Source organism: Peromyscus maniculatus, chromosome 15 (assembly GCF_049852395.1).
Source record: "Peromyscus maniculatus bairdii isolate BWxNUB_F1_BW_parent chromosome 15, HU_Pman_BW_mat_3.1, whole genome shotgun sequence".
Classification (NCBI taxonomy): Eukaryota; Metazoa; Chordata; class Mammalia; order Rodentia; family Cricetidae; genus Peromyscus; species Peromyscus maniculatus.
The window spans coordinates 14,879,111-14,900,125 of NC_134866.1; positions in this window are offsets into that span (position 1 = coordinate 14,879,111).

Genomic DNA, 21,015 nt, shown 5'->3' on the forward strand with positions numbered 1-21,015 from the left:
TCTTAAGTGTACTGAAAGCCCTGGCTGTAATAAATCACGAAAGACGATACCTTCTTCAAACCGAATCACTGCCCCTAATGCAGCTGACTTGTACATTTGAATTCCCCGAGGGTTGGCTTAAAGCTTGGCTCGGGGCCAAGCTGCCATTAGGAGATTGTGTGGGTGACTCTAATACACTCTTGGTAATTGCCCCCAGGCTTGTAAATGGTCCCAATGAAAGGACAAGGCACGTTTCTCTATAATTTTACAGATGAGAAAAGAGATACAATATGGAAATTTTATTACAACCCACATTAGCTGCTGCTGCTGCTTATGTGCATATGGGACAAGTAATATTGTAGGCATAATTAAATTGCAGAGAAAAATATGTGTTTCTATGTTGTTGATATTATTTCTTTGCAGAGAAAGCTTAAAGAAGAGATCCTCTGGTCACGTGGTCACGGGGATCTAGATCTGTTTACGACACGTACGCTATATGCTAGAGACCCATATTTATTACCCTTTTCTATACTTGTTGCCAAGTGGAGCAATTTATCAGTCAAAGGTTTTAAGAGCTGGTCGATAAATTACAGGCTCTGCCACCTCCTGTGCTGCTTGGTCCTGGAAACCTGACTGGGGCCTGGAGGGGGTGAAGAAAGGACAGACACACAGACACATGTATAGGAAACCTGGGGTTTGATGGGACATGCTTACTCTGATGGAACTGTAACAACTAGGCTATAACCTGAGATTTCAGCATGTTTATTACATACAGCACAAGGAGGGACTCGCTTAGTCTCAGTAGGAGGTTTCTGTAGGGGAACAATATCAGGTTGCACTTATCCTGGAGGAAGAAGTTGCCATTGCTAGGTTTTGCACACATTGTCAACATTTGCACTTGGAGCAGAGGAAGGCCTTGTCAACTTCCTCGAAGACTTGCCTAAAAGGAATTTTTACCATTGCCATGTGTCAGAGGCACTGGGGTCCTTGACACGGCCATGCCCATGTCGAACAATGCACATTCACTCAAGTCTTCCTTGGCTTCCCATGAGCATCTCGGTGGTGCGATTCCTGTTGGATAGTTTGTAGGCTCATGAAAGAAAGCAGACCAGCACAGTGTCCAATATTCTGTGGAGTAGAGATGTCCATGCTCCTTTTGGGATTTGGGCTCATCTCTCATTCTCTCAGAATGTGGAGATTCCTCACTGAGGGCAACCATTGGAATTAGCTCTGATGGGAGCAGAGTAATATGGCAAGGGCCCTTAAGATGGAGGGCTCTTTAGATTTTCTGACCCAGTGAAAACATTCTTTCAATGATTCTGTTACTGCCATCATTTGGGTCAAAGGGAAGTCACAAGAAATCAGGCTACTACTCATCTACCATTACCTAAGGATAAGAAGCTCAGCCACAAAGCTCACATGTTAAGGACTCCAGCTGAGGGCACAGTACCTATTCCAGAGACCACTGGCAACTTTCATTATCTTCCTAGTTAATATGGTCAGTCTTTTAAAAAATGTTTTATTTATATATTTATTTCTAATGAATGCATGCATTTTGTGTGTGTGTATGTGTATATGTCTCTGTGTGTATGTGTTTATATCTGTGTACACGTATATGGGAGTGCACACATATATACAGGTATATGTGGAGGCCAGAGGTTGATGTCAGGTACCTTCCTCTCTCTCTCCACCTTGCTCATTTGTTGGTTGGTTTGAGACAAGGTCTCTCATTCAACCTAAAGTTTACCACTTTGTCTAGATTGCTGGTTAGTAAGCTCTGGGGACCTGCTTATCTTTACCCACCCAGTACTGAGGTTACAGACACACCAACTTTTACGTGGACGCCAAGCATCTAAGCTCAGCCCCTTACGCTTGTCCAGCAAGCACTGCTCCGTTTCTCTAGCCTCCTAGTCAGTTCTGGTTGCAAGAATACTAAAGCACATGCTGAAGACAGCTTTTCCCCCGCCCCTTATAATAATAAATATTTCTCCTGTTAGCAAGTCATAGACATCTGCTGTAGGTTGGAGTACAGACACCCATCTTACATATTGGGTTACGAGGGATTTGTGCATTGAAGGCACCAGCTCTCATATCTCATATATAGAAACACATGTTCAGTTTCTGTTGTTCAGTCAACAAGATTTCACACTGTACCTACCGCTGGCTAAAGCCACTCTGCAATGCCAGTTGGGGCAGACGGAAGACAGTCACGGGTTCAGTGACTGTTCACCTCGGGAATGTCTGCAGGTCCTTTTCTTTGCCCCTTCCCTCCTATTGAGGCCTTCTCAGCCTTTAATGTCACACTGTTGTTGGCAGATGCTCATTCACCCTTTGATAGATTTTGCTAGCTTCCTGGGTGGCAACATGAGGGGGAAATGGCGCTTAGCTTTGCATTCACTGTGCGCGATCCTTCATTATCACTCAGGGGCCATTTTGAGTGGATGGTCTCTGGGTTTATGAAAAGGCTCTACTGCATGCTAATAGTTATAAAATCTTGAGGCCATTCTGGCTCTGGAAGGAGCCTGACAAGTTGAACTAGTGTAACACTTCTGGTCCTCAAAGAAAATTTAAGTCCACAGAATTTGAATTACTTGAAGTCTCTGAATGTACAGCCCAATTTGAATTTGCTTTGTATAATTTGGGACTAGTTTCTAACAGCTTTTGGGCAGTGATCACTCTTGTTCATGGATACTTCTAAAAGCCATTTGGGGGCTTTGGAAAGATTGCTCAATGGTTAAGAGCACTTGCTGATCAATCTCCCAGAGGAGCAGTATTCAGTTCCCAGTACACATCAGGTAACTCACAATTGCCTTAAACTCTCATTCTATGTGATCCAACATTTCTGGTCTCCAGGCTACACTCTCACTCATGTACTCATGGACACATACTACCCTCCCCCTGCATGTGTGTGTGTGTGTCTGTGTGTGTGTGTGTGTGTGTGTGTGTGTGTGTGTGTAAAACTACAAATAGAATGAAAGTTTAATACAAAGTAAAAGCCATTTGGGCAGTCTTAAAATTACTAATATTTGGTTGGCAAGCCTAACTAAAAGTACACTAGAAAGCACAGGTGCAATATGATCTTCAAGTAGCAGAAAATGTATCATAGGACATGGCAAATGACCTAATTCTAATGAATGTTGCAAATAAATGCGGCCCTTAAGTTAGCAGGCAGGTGGGTGGTTATGGTACTTTGAATGTTATGTCCCCCATAGTTTCAGGCATTTGAATAGTTGGTGCTCAGTTGGTGGCACTGTTTGGGCAGTTTAGGAAGTGTGGCCCTGCTGGAAAAAGTGTGTCACTGGGGGAGGGCTTTGAGAGTTCAAAGTGTTGCATCATTTCTAGTTTTCTCTTGGCTTATTGCTTGCAGTTTAAGATGTGAGCTCTCAGCTTGCTGCTCTAGGTACTGTGCCTGCCGGATGCCATGCTGCTTCTCTGCCATTATAGTGAAGGACTCTTATCCCCCTGGACCTGAAAGCCCAAATCAATCCCTCCTTCTGTACGCTGTCTTGGTCATGGTGTTTTATCACGACAGAAGAGTGACAAACGCAGTAGCCAGGCATATGTTGTTCCTCAGTTTGTTTTGCAGTGTGGCTTAGATTACTCACCGTTGTCACAGACTTATCATGACCACATGGGACATGTGCTTTTCAGATGGCTCCCAAGTGTCCCCAGCCCTGTTTGGTTCTCCTGTGTTATTTGCTCACTTTACATGTGGGCGGGATCTATGGACTTTCTCCTAACAAACTATGATAAAAACAAACAAACAAACAAACAGACAGACAAACAAACAAACAAAAAACTCAAAACCAAACCAAACAAACAAAACCCAAAAAGGAAACAGCAACAACAATCCACAAACAAACCATGCCCTTGGGGTTGTGAAAGATGGTGACCCCTTTCTTCTTTGTTTCAGAGAGAGCCTGTATTGGTGTCTGACTTGAACATTTTGATAGGGCAGCTGCTATGAAGAGTTCAGTGGCTTCCTGAAAGTGGCTCCCCATGAAGAAATGAATTCTGTCTTGATCTATGAGATTGAAATGAAATTCTCCCTCAGTTTAACTGTGAGCTCTCTGTAACCCAGTGCACATCTTCATTCCGGCCTATGTTCTCATAGGATGGTTCCCTTAGATCAAGAGACGCAATTAAGCTGTGAGGCCATCCCTGTCCCACATAAGCTGTTGGATAATAAACTAAACACTCTTCTGAGTGACCGAATTTTGGAGAAAGGTGTTTTGTGACAGAACAGAACTAAAAGTGTTACAAAATGGGTGAGACAAGCTTGTAAATTTAATTTCAGGGCACTGTGAGGTGTACTAAGCTTTGAGTGACGTTCGATATTAATTTTGCAATTCCAATATGAAATTCATTTGGATGAAGATGCATTCAGACAAAAACATCAAAGAGTCCTCTGTTCCTTTTAAGTCCACAGGGCTAGAACAGCACTTGTGACACAGAAAATCTGAAATGCATTCGACCAGGTTTTCCACAGTAGAGTGACGCATGTAGGACAAAATGGTGGCTGCCAGTGTCTGATGGTCAGTTGTACAAATTGTAATAGCTATGATTTATTGACCACTGGGAGCACATTAGGGGTGTCTTCATGAGTCTCAACCTCATTCCAAGAAATTCTCTAACCAATCGTAAGATGCATGAAAATGATTCCATTTTTTTTTTTTTGAGTGATAAAAGGGACATTGTGGTGCATTTGGAAGCCTGTAGTATATGGTGAGCATGGTATTAAGACTTTGGCATGCCCTCCTTTTAGCCTGTCTGTGTTCATTCATTTCCAGCTTTTCTAAGGTAACATCGGTTACTCTTTTCTGCTTTGCTCAATCCATGGTAGCAAATGTATCTTGTAAAAAACAAAACAACCAAGCAAACAAACAATGACAGAAACAACCTGTGCCAAAAACACCACCACAATAACACTGCCTCACAAGCTGCTGGGCTCTAGCAGTCACTCTTTCTGCAAAGCATATTTGCAGCTAATCCCATTCTCATCCACAGCTTTTAAAGACTTGTTCATGCATTGGGTTTTTTTTTTTGTTTTGTTTTGTTTTGTTTTGTTTTGTTTTGTTATTTGACTCTTTTTTACCTAATAGATTTTTGCTGTATTCATAATTGCGTAAGTTTGCTGAGGACAGAATGAGTTCTTAATACTTGGATGCCTCCAGCTTTGTTGCTGTGGTTTTCACATGATAAGGAACAAATTCTTTCTGTTGCATTTTTATTAGCTGCAAAATGAAGACAGAGATTAGCTGAAATAGCATTGACCGCTAGGATCCTTCCTTCTCTGTGTAAGGGGTTAGCAAGGTCAGGAAGGTGCTTGGGTTGGACTGAGAATGAGGAGATGGTCCATAAAGTCACTCCGGGGAATTCTCTCAAAGACAAGCTTTGTTCCTGGACCACATGCAGAATGCTCACAAGTGTGAGCTTCTTTCTGTGGCCGTAAGTGCTGTACTTCTTACTGTGGCAGAATCTCTAAATAAACAAAGGCGGGAGGACTTATGTAGTTTGTACTTCAGAGAACCATGTCCAACACGGTGGGAACCGGGCAGCTCACATCACAGCGTGTTAAGAAGCAGAGAACGAGGATGTCAGCATCTGATAGCTTTCTCCTTGTCTTCACTTTTCCTTTCAGGCCCCAATGCAAGACAGCACCACCCACATCCAGGAAAGGTCATTCCCCTTTGATTAATTAAGATGACACAGCATCTGAGTTTGCTTGAGATTGACAAGCTTCCCTATGGACAGGACTTCCAGGAGAGCCAGCCTTGAATATGTGAGCAGGACAACTTGTGTGCATGTACATATGATAGGGTGCCAGGTGTCATTTTTATCCATTATCATGGTGTCTTATTCCTATGACTTCCAACTTAACTAACCAATTAGCAACCAGCCAATCTCTCGGTTTTTAAGGTGTCCTAGATCCTATAATTTTGGGTTATGTTTCTGACTATCACACTTAGGTGGATTTAAACAACTGCATAAGATTTAGATTTTTTTTAATGTATTTTATGTGTTATGCCTGAATGTATGACTGTGCAACACATACTTGCCTGGTATTCATGAAGGCCAGAAGAGGGTGTCAGATCCCCCAGAACTGGAGTTATAGATGTGAGCTGCCATGTGAATGTTGGAAACCAAACCCTTGTTCTCTGGAAGAACAGCCAATGCTCTTAATTGCTGAGCCATTTCTTCAGATATATTTAAAAATTATGCATGTGTGTTTGTCTATATAAAGATATGTGCATGTAAGTACAGTTATCTGCAGAGGCCAGAAAAGGATGTCATATCTTCTGGAGCCAGGGTTACAGGAGGTTGTGAACTACCCAGTGGGAGTGCTAGGAACCAAACACAGGTCCTCTGCAAGCGCAGTCTACACTGTTAATGGCTGAACCATCTCTCTAAACCCCGAACAACCATGTATAGCTAGGAAGATCCACTGGTGTTTTGGAGGTCATTATCACCATTTCTCTGTGATGTGCAGGCAGGGCCCCTGGGTCTGTTCCGTGTAGCAGATCCACTTTGAAGTCATGGAGAGTTGTACCCACTGTGCAACCATAGAGAGGGTGCGGAGAGGAATAAAAGAAGCTTATTAGTATGCACCGCAGGTCTAGGAGAGCCGTATCAAAAGCTCACATGCCAAGCTATTTAATTTGTTGGCCTGCTCTGTAGAAAGAGACCCGCTGGGTAGGGTGGGTTTGAAGAATCAGACAGAAAGAAATATAAACGAGTCCAATTCACACTATTATTTCTTGGCTGCACTCACATGTGGATGAAAACTTTTTCCTACCCTGGAGCTGGCATGATTTTTTTTTGCCACCTTCCCTGAGCTGGTATCTGGCAGCTGAAAGTTGATAGAAAGAAAAATCACACAATTGAGCAGACCAGATTTTTCAAAAATGACTTTCTCTTGTCCCTAGGACAGCTATGGTGCGGCTTCCAGCATGTGACCTTGTCTCATTCTTCATGGAGATAGAAGTAATCATCTTCTTTAATTCTGCAACTTTTCAACACGAACATAACACTCTGTTCCACCCCTACACACCTTCTTTGCCAGTCATTAGGGAGACTAGGTTTTTACTTTCATGCAAGTGTCCTTCTTTGTTGTTGAATAAAACTCCATTGTGGATGGACACCGTATTTCCTTTATCCATTTGTCTGTTGATGAACACCTAGCCAGAGCCATAAATCATGGCTATGAATCTAGGCTCTTATGACCTGTGCTGTAATGAACATGGATGTTCAGTGTCCCTGTAGGATACTGACTTAGGTTCCTTTGTGTATACCACCAGGAGTGGTGTAGCTGGATCATATGGCTGTTCTGTTTTACTTTCTGGAGAAACCTTTATGCTGTGGAATAATCCTTCTGTATACTTTGTGAATATATGTCACTATGATTGCTTTAATAAACAAGCTGACCAGCCAATAGCTGAACAGAATAAAATTAGGTGGGAAAGCCAAACTGAGAATGATGGGATGAGGAAGGGCAGAGTCAGAGGAAACGCTAGCCGGATGGAGAATGAGTTGGACACACAAAATGGGATAGAGGTAAAAGCCATGAGCCTCAGGACAGCACACAGGTTAATAGAAATGGGTTAAATTGTAAGAGTTAATTAGTAACAAGCCTGCGCTATTGGCCGAGTATTTATAAATAATCTTATGTCTCCATGTTGGTTATTTGGGAGCAGGCAGTCAGGATAGGAAGACTCTGCCTACACCTTCATACTGATTTCCATCATGGCTGCACCAATTGACATTCCCCCCAGCATTGCTTAAGGATCCTCCTTCCTCACACCCTTACCAGCATCTGTTTGTTTTCTTGATACTGTTCTTCCTATTGAGTGAGGGTGAGATGGGCTCTTAATGTAGCTTTGATTTATATTTAATGTAGCTTTGATTTATATTTTCATGATAACTAAAGATGTGGGATATTTTTTTTCATATACTCATTGCCCATTACTTTTCTTCTTTGGAGAATGGCCTGTTCATTCCATTGGTCCATTTATCCATTGGGTTGTTACCTTGTTATTTAGACTTTTAAGTCCTTTGTACATTCTTGATATTAATCCTCTAGCAGATATGTAGTTGGTAAAGCCTTCTCCCATCCTGTAGGCTTTCCCTTCACCTTGGTGATTTTTTTCTTTTGTTGTATAGATCTTTGTAATTTCACCTGAGTCCATTTGTCAGTTTTGGGGCTTATTTCCTGAGTAATCCGAGGCCTTTTCAGTGTTTGGCCTTGTATGCTGGAGAAGTTTCCCTTTGTTTTCCTCCAGCAGTTTCAAGGTTTCCTCTGGTCTGACTTTTAGGGTTGCTGAACTTTAGTCTGATCACAGTTTCCCCCTTTAAAGATATCTCTAAAGTTAAGAAAAAATGTATAATAAGTAAAAGTGATTGTTTCTTAAACAAAAGTTTTTAATTTTAGGTAAGGTTAAACAAATAATAATTTATTCTTTTATGTCTATTTCTTTATTTTTGAATGGATACATTATCATTATTATACACTGTTATTATTATTATTACAATGTGATGACAGAAGATTGAATTTTGATGTGTAAAAATGTATCATCCAAAAGTTGTCTAAATTTGATACTTAAACCCTTGTGATTTTATTTGTATATGCCCATCACAACTTGTTTACATTAATATTGAAATAACAGCTTTCTTTTTTTTCATTGTTAAAGAAAGAATATGCATCACAAGGGAACACTGCCTTTCTTTCTGATTCTTGCTGTTGACTTTTGTTTTCTTTGTAGTTTACATTTTTGTTTGTTTTGATTATTTTTGGTTAAGGATTGTAGGGTTAAACTTGTAGAATATTTTATTTATAGATTCCAGAAATGAGCCTAAGCTCATGGAAGATAATAAGGGAAGCTTTAAGAAGTACATTAGCTTTAGGCATGTCTGGATCCAGGAGTGCAAATCTCTCTATTGTCTCATTCCCATCAGTACTATGCTGAGCTGCACTGTTATGTGCTAGTGATGCCTATTAGCAATGCACAGTTCCACTGTCTATTCTATGCTGCAGACCGACAGAAAATCTACTATGTAGAGTATATTTGATATATACATTTAAACTGTTTGATGTGAATACAGTTAGATAGTCTAGTATGTGTTTTCTTTACTGGCTATTGTTCATATATGGCCTCACTCCACCTGCTTTCCTTTTCTTTCTCCCACATGAGTCTTCCTTGCTTCTGTTTAATGCCTTAATATAGTGGATGTAGATGAGGAGTTCTTTGGATAATCAATTGATATTTAATTAACTTGTAATAGCTGCCTTATTAATTCTAGAGCAGTAATTTGACTCTCCTTCCTGGATCACTGGTGTTTTCTTTTATTATCTGTTTGGGGAATGAGTCACCGGCACTTACTACTGAGTGGGGATTCATGTTTACTTTCGTTTCTCAGTCCTTTTTTAGTACAATGATGAGTATATTGCATTAGTATCAAGTGTTCTTAATCATTCTTTGATAACTTGTAGATGATTAATAACTGGTGGACAGAGAGATTTTATTCATTTACCCAGGCACATGGCAAGAGAAAGCTGCTCAAGGTGTTGGATTTCTGCTTCTGTTGAAGAACTGCTCCAAGTGAAACTAAAGAACATGTAACGACCCCACTGGCAAGCTTAGAAGAGAGAAGAGAAACCTATTGTCCTGGGTGGTTAACTCCACACTTAAGAAAGAGTAATGAGCTGGATGGAGCGAACCTTGGCCTGGGGTGATCTCCATTTGCATCTTGATTCTGTAAAGCCCAGATAGGTTTACTGGGAGGCAGAGCATAGAATGACCTGTGATTTACATCTGTACATGCTGGTTAAGAACTCCAGATACCAGAACACAGTATTTATAACACTGTATGCCAAACTAACCCTCCAACTTCCTGTACTTGTGAGTGGAAAAAGACAGAAAAGGCCATACTAGTCACTGATATAATTGATAACTACTAATTTCTCAGTGGTTGCTTGCTATAAAACGTACAACAGGGCCAGAATCTTTAGCATATGTTATTCACACTGTAATTTTGCTTTATTTCCATCAAGAGAATTCTTTTTTCCCCAGTGCATATTTTTGCAACAGTTGTAGCCATATAGTTACCTATCGTTACTTAAAAATCCTAATATTATTATTATTATTATTATTTTTTTTTTTTTGGTTTTTCGAGACAGGGTTTCTCTGTGCAGTTTTGCGCCTTTCCTGGAACTCACTTGGTAGACCAGGCTGGCCTCGACCTCATCACCTGCCTCTGCCTCCCGAGTGCTGGGACTAAAGGCGTGTGCCACCACCGCCTGGTAAAATCCTAATATTATTAATATCATTGATTTATAATAACAGAAAAGCTAGAGGTAAAGTAAATATGTACTGTGATAAAAGGATGTACCACACTCCTAATGATACTGGTTATGAAAGTAACAACATTTATTTCCAATTCCTATATATCTAGCTGAGTCTATGCCCAGATTTCTCTTGGTACAAATGAAGCAAGTGTTGTAAGGCATATTTTTTTTAAATATATGTAATATTTTTAAGGATTTGATTATTTTCTTAGGAGAAAATACTATAAAGGTAATTAGTAGGAAAAAGTCACACGTATTAATGATAAGAAAATATTATTCAGGACCTATTTGTTTGCAAGTGACATTAGCAAGTGTAGAAAGGTAAAGGGGAGACCCCTTAGAAGCAAACTGTCATGGCTTTCTTAACAACAGAAGATTCTGGACACCTTGATGGCCAGAATCAGGGGCTCAGGTGCCAGCAAGGTGGTTTGATTCTGTTTCTTTCCCAGACTCAGCAGTCAACCACATTTCATTCTGTAGCTGGTCAACTTACCCATCCACTGTTGGGGAACCTCACCCTCCAAACTTCCAGGTCACTTACCCAGTAATGCAGATTTTTGTTCCAATTAAGAAGGCCCTCGAGAACTATTTTAATCCTGGCCAGCTGTGCATCCGTCTACACTGACAAGGTGGAGAAGCTCCTATCCCTGAGCTGAGGTGTAGGAGGCCAGTGATCCTACCAGTCCATTTTGGGAGAAGATAGAATCAGCCAGGCTAGATACATTTTTAGTTTGATGTCCACGTGTGATCATTTCCTGGTCACGTGTAGACCTGACAGCAATATGCGGGTCCTTTTGCCACCCCTTCTCCCACATTGACTTGGAATTTCTCCTTTTCAGCGTTTGCTGCATGGCATAGGTCATGAGCAGACTCCTCATAGAAAGCCTCCCCCAGCCTCTCTGTATTTCTACAAAGGCCTGCCATTCCTTCCATCCCTTGGCCTGCAGCTGACACTTTGTTTACGATGTTGTGACTTTATAGTGGATATCTGCTTTGGGTTTTTGTTTTTCATTTTTTAACTCCATGAACCTAGAAAGACATTCTTTTCACTTGCCTTCTTCATATACATGTAAACAGAATGTTCCTTTGGGTTCAAACAATCAGAGCTTCAATTTTAAACAACTGTGGGAAAATCTAGTCGTGGGGATTCAAGAAAAACTTCTGTGTCTCCCTGCTCCCTCTTTTTTGTTTTTTTTAAGACTTTTTATTTAATTTGTATACAGTACTCTGCCTGCGTGTCGTAAGAGGGCACCAGATCTCATTATAGACAGTTGTGAGCCACCATGTGGTTGCTGGGAATTGAACGCAGGACCTCTGGAAGAATAGCTAGTGCTCTTCACCTCTGAGCCATCTCTCCGGCCCCTTCCTCCCTCTTTCTTTCTCTCTCCCCATCTCTCTCTCCCTGTTTCCTATTCCCAAAGCTGACTGTCTCTCAGGAACAGCATCTTTTCTTTTTATAGAAAGATTATTTTAATGATTCATTTATTTGCATTGGTGCATTTGTGTGAGGGTGTTGGATCCCTGGAATTGGAATTACAGACAGTTGTGAGCTGCCATGTGGGCTAGAGAGATGGCTCAGCGGTTAGGAACAGCATCTTAAAAGTACTTAGCAGCTCCCTTTAGGACCATGACACTGCTGTGTAACAGATGTCTTTTATATTATCTCAAGAAGAAGAGCTTGGGTTTTTAAGGGCAGGGAGATTTTATCTTGAATAATCTCCCTGTCTGACATGTCCTTGGTCCTTTAACATTTATGTCTTAACAAAGGAAATTAGTAGACATACATTGTTACTATTTTGGTTCATAGTTGAGGTACTGACTTTCTTACACTATATATAGATTTTTTTGAATGTGGGTCCATAGTTAACTTAATGAATATTGTAAGGGAATAAGGCTAGGGTTCTGCTTCATAATTTTACATATATACATATATATGTATATAGTCAGGCACTATATTTTGAAATACTTTTATAGAAAGGTTTCTAGGACAGCACAGAATGTCCCCGTGCATGCCCCATCTATTTTTCTACCTCCTTTCTTCTTGGCATCTGGCACAACCAAGTGACTGCCGCCGCTGCACAGTGACGGTGGAACTCAAGACTATACTGAGGTCCCATCAGCTCTTCTCCGCTTTCCTTTCGTTGTCCTGGGACCCCACCAGACTGTCTTGTTGTAGAATGTCATGTCTCCTTGGACTCCTCTGGTTGGTGACAAGTTTCTCGGTCTTTTCAGCTCTCCATTATTTTGCCAGGCACTGTATGGACTGTTCCTTTTTGGTTTGTTTGATGGTTTTGTCATGACCGGATTGCTTTGGAGTTGAATCATGCAGAGACAGTGCACCTGTCTCCTCACCTGTGTGCCATCCTCTCTGTGTTACTTCCTGCCCATGATGCGACCCTGGATCACAGGGTCAAAGAACCTGCTTCCCCTTGACTGTATTTTCTTTCTTTGGGAATGACCCTCTAAGTCCAGCTGATTTTCAGGATTAAGCTCAACTTCCTGATAATTTGGAATTCAAAACTATGTTTTGATGATGTTTGCAATATAAAGGGCAAGTATCCGATGCCATGTTGACTCTTGACTCTTTTGTCTAAAATACCCAAGAATGTTGACCTATGCATGATTATGGTAGAACCAGAGAGAAATTTGCACACCCCTTTGGATATGTTCTCTTCTTCAGATGAAGCAAAGCTGAATACTAAATATGGAGCATGATGCATTCATTGATTTTAAAACTGAGGTTAGGATGTGAACAGCACCATTTAACTTTCCATGATACGTCTCTCCTTTAACTTTGCCTCATGTACCCAGTCAATGGCCAGCTAACAAATAGGTCCCTTCCTTAATTTGCATGTCTGCCTCCACCCTTGGATCTTAGCATTAGTCCTGACTGCATACTCAAATGTTGAGACGCTAATCATGACTTCAGAATGTGACCTGATTTGTAAATAGTCTTTGTAGGTTAATTAAGATAAGGCCATTAAAGTAATTCCATCTTCTATATGGTCAGTGTCATTATAAAAAGAATTTGTTTGTAGAGATGTGCATACAGTGAGAACATTTTATAAAGTTGGAACTAGATGGAACTAGTTGGAACTGATCCTTCCTCATGCCAAGGAAGATAGGTTTGGGGAACGCTATCTCACAGCCCTGACTCAGAGGAACCACTTGGCCAACACCCTAATTTGGGCATCAAACCTCTAGAACTGAATAAGGTTAAGTTCCTGATGCTTACGCCCCCTTAGTTGTTTTATTTCGTGATGGCATCAGTAATAAACTAGAAAAGCAGTCTACTGAAGTTGGTTTGAGCAGCCAAACTTTTGTGATATGAAGCCTACTTGGTTGTGGGGCTTGTCTATTCATTGGCTCTAGAAGGAATCTTCAACTTCCCATTAACAGTAAGCCTTTCACCTCCAGATATTTTTACTAGTTCATTCAGAACTTCCCATGGTGTGGCTTATATTGGAATGAGTACTATTTTAAAGTATAGAGAGGCTTTGATCTCCCCCAATCCCTTCCAATGCTTGACTTTTATTATTATTATTATTATTATTATTTTGGTTTTTTTAAGACAGGGTTTCTCTATGCTGTTTTGGTGCCTGTCCTGGATATCTCTCTGTAGACCAGGCTGCCCTCAAACTCACAGAGATCCACCTGGCTCTGCCTCCCAAGTGCTGGGATTAAAGGCATGTGCTACCATCGCCCAGCTATTATTATTTTTTAATGTATGATGCGACTGTGTCTTTAGTCATTGCTGGTTTTGAGAATCAGATTCCTGACTGATTTCTGATGATTGAGTCATATCCCTCTGCCTTCATATTTTGTCAGAAGTGACAGAAATTGAGTTTTCCTTTTTGATAAAGTAGCATTACTTTCTGGAGTGGAGGGAAATGTAGCTGTTTCTTTGCAGTTGAGTATCTTTTCCATCTGAGTCAAGCCTACACCATCCTCTACTCTCTTGAGCTGCATTAACTGTGGACCACCTCTGGCCTGGGAGGTGAGACTGTAGATACAGCTCTGAATGGCCTTTGGTAAGGGTCTCTCAATTCCTTTTAAGGCCAGAATGTGCTTAGTTTCTCTGGAGAGATTTGTTAAGTCTGGGTCTTCATAGTGAGATAGAAAGTCGCAATGATTAAATTCAGTAAAGGAAGTAGAGGAATTTGAACATTAATTCCTTAAAAGGTACTATCACTCGCCAGCACTTCTCCAGAAGTGTTCTCCTTCTTACACACACATAGTAAGAACCTAGAGAATTACAGCTGACTAAGTAACACTTCGTGGCTTGAGCGTCTACAAGAACTAAAACGTGGAGATGGTGAATGACTCACAGGTGCCCTTCTCTTCAGATTCCCCAAAGGTCAATTCAAATGTGAATACAGCCAACACTCAGCAGGAAGGTAGTTTGCATACTTAAATAGGCAAGCCAAATCACACCATTTCTGTGTGTCTTTCACCAGACCGGCCCAAACACACTTTTGGTGGCTTGTAGGTGAAACAGGCAGTTATTCTTTTAAAGGGAGAAAAAGAAGAGGGTGGCAATGCCTTCCATTGTGAATGGAATAATCTGATCTTGTCCTGAGCTGAGAGCATATAACAAGGGAGAATTCTGGACACATCACTGCTTAATTGAGGGCTACCAGAAAGGAGACTGCATATAAGTTTCAGGTTTTGCAGCATGTATTCTGATGAGTCACTGATTATGTTCACATCAGTTTCATATTTAAAGCAAACAATCTTAATTACTTTAGTTTCTTTAATCTTACTAACATTAGTGTATTTTAAAGTAACATGTAACTCTCCTACTGCTCGCCTGGAAGTTACTGTAGAGTATCACCTAGAGGGTGGCAATAACGCAATCTTCTAAGCAAGTTTCCAAACCTGAAGTTGAGAGTAGATAAGGAAAGGCAAAAGGAATCAGACTGAAAAAATAATTCCAAGTAAAATCACAGAGCACATAAATACTGGTAATCTAAATACTTCTGAGTCATGCAACTGCCACTTCTCAGAGCAGAAAATCAGCAGTACCAGCCAGATCCAGCCCGAGAGCAGAGGCCACGGAAGTCCACAGAAAGCAGCTCAGAGGAGTGGAAAGAAGCAGAATAAGATAAATTAGTGGAAAGACACAGGAGTGGCGACCAAATGTCTCCAAATGACAATTACAATGGATGCAGGCTGCTCACGACGGGCAGGTGGTGATGGAGGAGTTGTTGTTGGGTCTGGGTAGAGGAAAATTGGAATGTCTTTGGTGTGTAGAAGTTTGGGATTCTGCATGCCTTGGCTAATCTTACTCCAGTGTGAAAAAGCAGTGTTCAGAATTATGGTCATCAGCCAGCAAGAAACATATAAATTATGCCTGCATATGCCACTAAATGGAATGGAAATTTATAGTACATGCGATGTTTCAGATAAAGTCAAGGCTTAATGAGTTAAACTCTGTGATCTGTGAAAGGACTATCTGAGCCAATTGTTTCTTGGAATATTGGAGAGTTGGTTTGGAAGATTGTATTGTACCTCACAATTGAGATGAAAATGCTGCATTTAAGTTTTATAGAGAAAAGAGCCATTGCCTTGGAGTGACTGCCTATGGAAAAAAAAAAGATTAAAAATAAATATGATCTAAACCACATTCAAGTTCACACACCCACATTATGCACATACCCTCACCTATACGCCAGTTCACACACACATAACTCACACATTTTGTTTTTGTTTTTGTTTTGTTTGTTTTTGTTCTTTGAGACAGGGTTTTTCTGTGTAAACAGTCTTGGCTGTCCTGGAACTAGCTTTGTACACCAGGCTGGCCATGAACTCACAGAGATCCATCTGTCTCTCCTTCCAAGTGCTGAGATTAAAGGTGTGCACCACCACCACCCAGCTCTAACTCTCACATTTATGTTCCATATACATTTACAAACCCAGCCCATGTGTGTACACACACACACACACACACACACACACACACACATATACACATATAAATGTGTGTGTGTGCTTCTTTACATACAGACACACAAGCAATGCTTTCCTGTTTTAATGTTTCTTCTTTGTGTGTGTGTGTGTGTGTGTGTATGTATGCATGTGTGTGTGTGCATATGTGTGTGTGCATTTGTGTGTGTGTGTATGTGTGCATGTGTGTGTGTGCATGTATGTGTGTGCATTTGTATGTGTGTGTGTGTAGGTCACAATACAGACCATTGAATTGAGCGCCTTGCACAAGCGCTCTACCACTGAGCTGTATTATCGGCTCTTATTCTTACCTCACTTATCTATTTATAGGAAGAGCTGTGAAAAGATCTGGCTACTCTTCCTGTTTCAACATTGCTAAGCATAAAGTCTACCCAGAAGGTGGAAGTGCGGCAAGAGAAAAACCAGTTTTCAGAATGAATATTTTTTTTTGTCAGCAGAAGGCAGGCTTTAAGACAGCTATTTTATCTGATATGTGTCACTGAGTGAGTGACTCATCCTCCCCCCTCCCCCACTTCAAGTTGCCTTAAAGCACACATTTCTAGGGCTTTCTGTGTTCATGCATTATTGACAAGAAATCCCCTGCTCCAGTCCCATGAGGTGCTGTCTGAAGTCTGTGGTGAGCCTGTACTTCAGCAGGGGAACTCAGAGAGCTAGCCTGATATTTCACCGCGCCAGCTGTCGGAACAGCTGCCTCCCTACCTGCTTATATACTAATGGTCACTGACAAGGCTTATTAGGCCAGGAAGCGTGGGTTCTGTGATACCTCAGCACTGACCTCCTCCCCCTGAAGGGGAAATTCCTGAGTCTCAGGAATTTGAAGGAGAAGGGTCAGGTGGAAGGGAAGAAGCCCCTTGCTATGGGACCGGGTGGAAATCACCTTGGTGATTCACGGCATGCTTTATTTGCTTTCCCACTTTGGAAATACACGGTTCCAAGGCACATGCCTGTGATGGCCCAGACCGGGAAGCGACAGGCTAACATTCACGCAGTAAACACATCAAGAAACGAGAAGCCTGGAGTTTGGAGGGAGTGTTGTGTTTGCTTCTTGACGTTTGGTGACTTGCTTATGTGAGTTTTTACAAGTGAACCCAAGGGTCCAGAGACCAAAGCGCTTCCTGTGGTACCAGCTGCCCATTGGGCTCCAGGCACTGCGGGAGGAGATGTTTTGCAAGAGAGTAGATAATTTCTGTGGAAATTTCTTTGCAGATTTTGCCTTAAGTTGTAGAAGAAAAATGAGGTTATTTTTCTCTACTTTGTTCCCGAAAGAGTTAAAGTGGGCCAAAGGTGGATGTGGTTTTGAAAGCATTTTCCCACTTTGAGCAATTGAGAGTGAAGACATGTAAGCTTTATCTGCTTTGTCTTGGGCCTTTGGACCTTGGTGAGAGGGAAAACAAAGCCCTGGTTATTGTAGTTGAGCAGGACAGTGTGAGAGATTTAGAGTTCTGGGTGAGGAGGGGCACTTGGGACCCATTTGCACCACAGTTTTTCCTGTTGACATGGAAGAATCTGAGTTTTCCAGGTGTCTGAGTCATGGTCACCTGCTTCAGTGAGTCATAGAGGCTGGAGTTCTTGGCTGAAGAGGTGAGTGTTGAGGACAGGGGAGAAGTCATGTGGTCCCCGGGGTCAGTGGTGGTAGTCTTTGGAGGGGCTAAATGGAGACTAGGCTAGGCAGGTAGTCATAAACACTATCCAAGGAGTTTTTCTTGTAAGCTAAAACAAAACCTGGAGCTGAAGGACCCCTAGACAAATGGTTTTCAACCTGAGTGTAGAGACTGCTTTGGGGACTGAAGGACTCTTTCACAGGGGTCAGATATCAGACATCTTGCATATCAGATATTTACATTATGATTTATAACAGTAGCAAAATTACAGTTATGAAGTAGCAATGAGATAATTTTATGGTTGGGGTCACCACAACATGAGGAACTGTATTAAAGGGTAGCAATGGAGGAACATCGAGAACCACCGCCCTAGACGTCTTAAGCAGTCAGGCTTAGACTCATTTGATTTGGAAACACGAGCAAACATGATTTGAATTGATGAATTTGTGTGTTAAAGGATACAACTGAGCTGGGATTCTAGCTCAGTGCTTGCCTAACATTGACGATGCCCTGGATATGACCCCTGCACCGTATAAATCTGGCATTATAATAACTATAATAACCAATCACCTATAATTCTAGAGTTTTGGAGGTGCAGAAAGCAGGATAAGAAGTTTCAAGGTCATCTTCAGCTACATATTGAGTTCAAGGCCAACCTGGGACACATGAAACTCTATCTTAAAAAAAAAAAATTAGCCAGCAAACCTATAATTCTGTAACTAAAGACTTTCAAACACCACAACCACTTAGCTGTAACCACTCAAGTATCTTCTGTGTTTCACAGTTGACTTGAAATGGGAAGGCATGGACAAAGCATTCCGAGGCCATTTATGACCAAATCTCTCATTCTAGCTTCAAGTTTAGGACCAGGATTGTGTTATTTTCCCCACAGGGTAGGGTGGATGCTCAGCTTAGCAGACCTGCTGTGATGTCATCCTTACTCACCAGGCCACTTAGGTTCTTCCTGGAAAAGACTCAGATTGTCATCTGTGCAGCAATTTTCTCAGCTCTTTCCTGGAGCTCTGGGGTGTTCTCACAGAGAACAGAGGGGGCTGATTGTCTCCTTCCCTTTACCAAAGTGCTCTGTTTCAAACTTTCTATATTAGGGTTATAAGCAAGATTTCTTTTGGGAAAAACAAGAGGGCTCTGCTGATAAAGCATTTGAATAAACATATATGAATCTCTTCTTGTCATTTTACAAATGAATATAATGAGACCCAGGTCAGTCTGTTGATGATTGACATGAGGTTCCATACTAGATGATGCACCTTTATCCCAATGCTGATCTCTGATCTTGTGGTACTTGCGGTGCTTGAGGCAGAAGTTAAGACAAGAAGACCCATATGTTGTATGTTGAATGATCTGTGTCACCTTACATTTGCTAATAGGGAAGCAATTACTCATGTTGGTCACTACAACTTACTTGTGGCATAGCAACATGTAGATTGAATAAAGTTAATGATATCTTTTTTTCTTACATGATTACTATGTGATAAATCTAATGGTTGATTTTTTGAATGTAAACAGAACCAAACTCAAAATGTGTAAGTAATTGAGTTGATGCCTGAAGGTTGCTGAACCTGTGAAACTCTATCTGTGTTTTTCAGAAATCCCTTTAGAAACAGAAATTCTGCTTGTTGACCTTTAAAAAATATGAATATTTATTTTCTTTTTCCTTCTTTCAGTTTGAAAGCTTATGCCATTTGACAGGCATCCATTCAATCTTTAAATATTATTTAGGATTGCTGTGAGTCAATAGTGTTCTTCAGTAGAAATGTAATACAGTCACTGTCTGGAGGTACACAGTAACACCTCATAGCATTAGGAAATCCATCAAAATTTTGTACAACACAGGAAAAGTTTAATGTTGGGATTATCATTTTCTGTTTTCTCTAGTGTCAGTTCTCAAAAAATTTCCAGGAAGCTCCCTCAGTGTTTTAGGTAGTTACAATAGCAGAGCTATAATATCGTCATAGATGTGGTAGATAGAAATGTGAGAAAGATGTATTCCTTGCTTTAAACATATTCTAAAATTTTATTAAAAAAAGATTTCTGATTCAGGCAGTAGGATAAATATGAGATTAGGCAGGTGGTGGTAGGCAAGATGTTTAACAAACACAAATACTTTTAGGCCAATTTTGAGTGACTAGGGTGTAGTAAATAAAATGTAAAGAAAAAGACAAGGCAGTGTTGCTTCAGAAGATCCGAGCTGTGTTAGAAGCAGTCTTTCAGGATGTCTAAAGGGAGGGAAGTACATTTGTGCCCTTCCTGAAATGAGGGGAGGGAAGTGAGAAGCAGACGCATGGCAGGGGATGTTGTGGTCTGAGATTAAAGATTAGGCTGGACAGTTAAATTTAGGGTAATTACTAAATACTGCTTAAGGGGCCTTGAGCGTTCCATGTAGTAGCAGACCCTGGTTACTTGGCATCTTTCTGCCTTTTCCCTGGGAAACAAAGGTGTTAATAATATTACTTTACCTGATAACATCTCTCAGCACTGTATGTTTCTGCAATTTGTCCTCAAGTTAACAGTTCCGTATTTGTGATCTCATAGATATTGGCTCCTCTTTTGAGTACTTACTGAGTGCTGCTACAGTGTGCAAGATGTTGGTGCGAACAGAAAAGTATAACCCGGCAGAAATGGCTTATCTTTTCTCAGTCCATTCACGTATCTATGTAGTCTCGGTAATATTTTTAAATGCTGTATTTGTATCTTTCCTTTAAGAGCCAATGAAAATATAGAAAGACCCATAACAATATCATGTTATAGTATTTTCATAGATACAGGTATCCAAGATGTGAATATATGAATGCATGGATGCCAAGGTGTGATCATCAATCCTTAATCATATCCACCATAGTCCAACCTATGCTTACATTTAATTTTTGAAATTCTCAGAATTCCTGAGACAGTTTAGAACCATATCCCCATTTTTTTTTTCCAGCAATGGTGTTCTAAGTCAATATGTTGTTTTGTCTCCTTTGTTAATCTTTCTTCCATGTATTTCTTACGTTTTGGAAAAAAAAAAATCTAAGGATTTATATTTTCTCACCTTTCTGTTTCCCATTTCTTGATTTATTTTTCTTAAAGTGGTCTATATATTCAATCCAGGCAAATCTCTGGGTA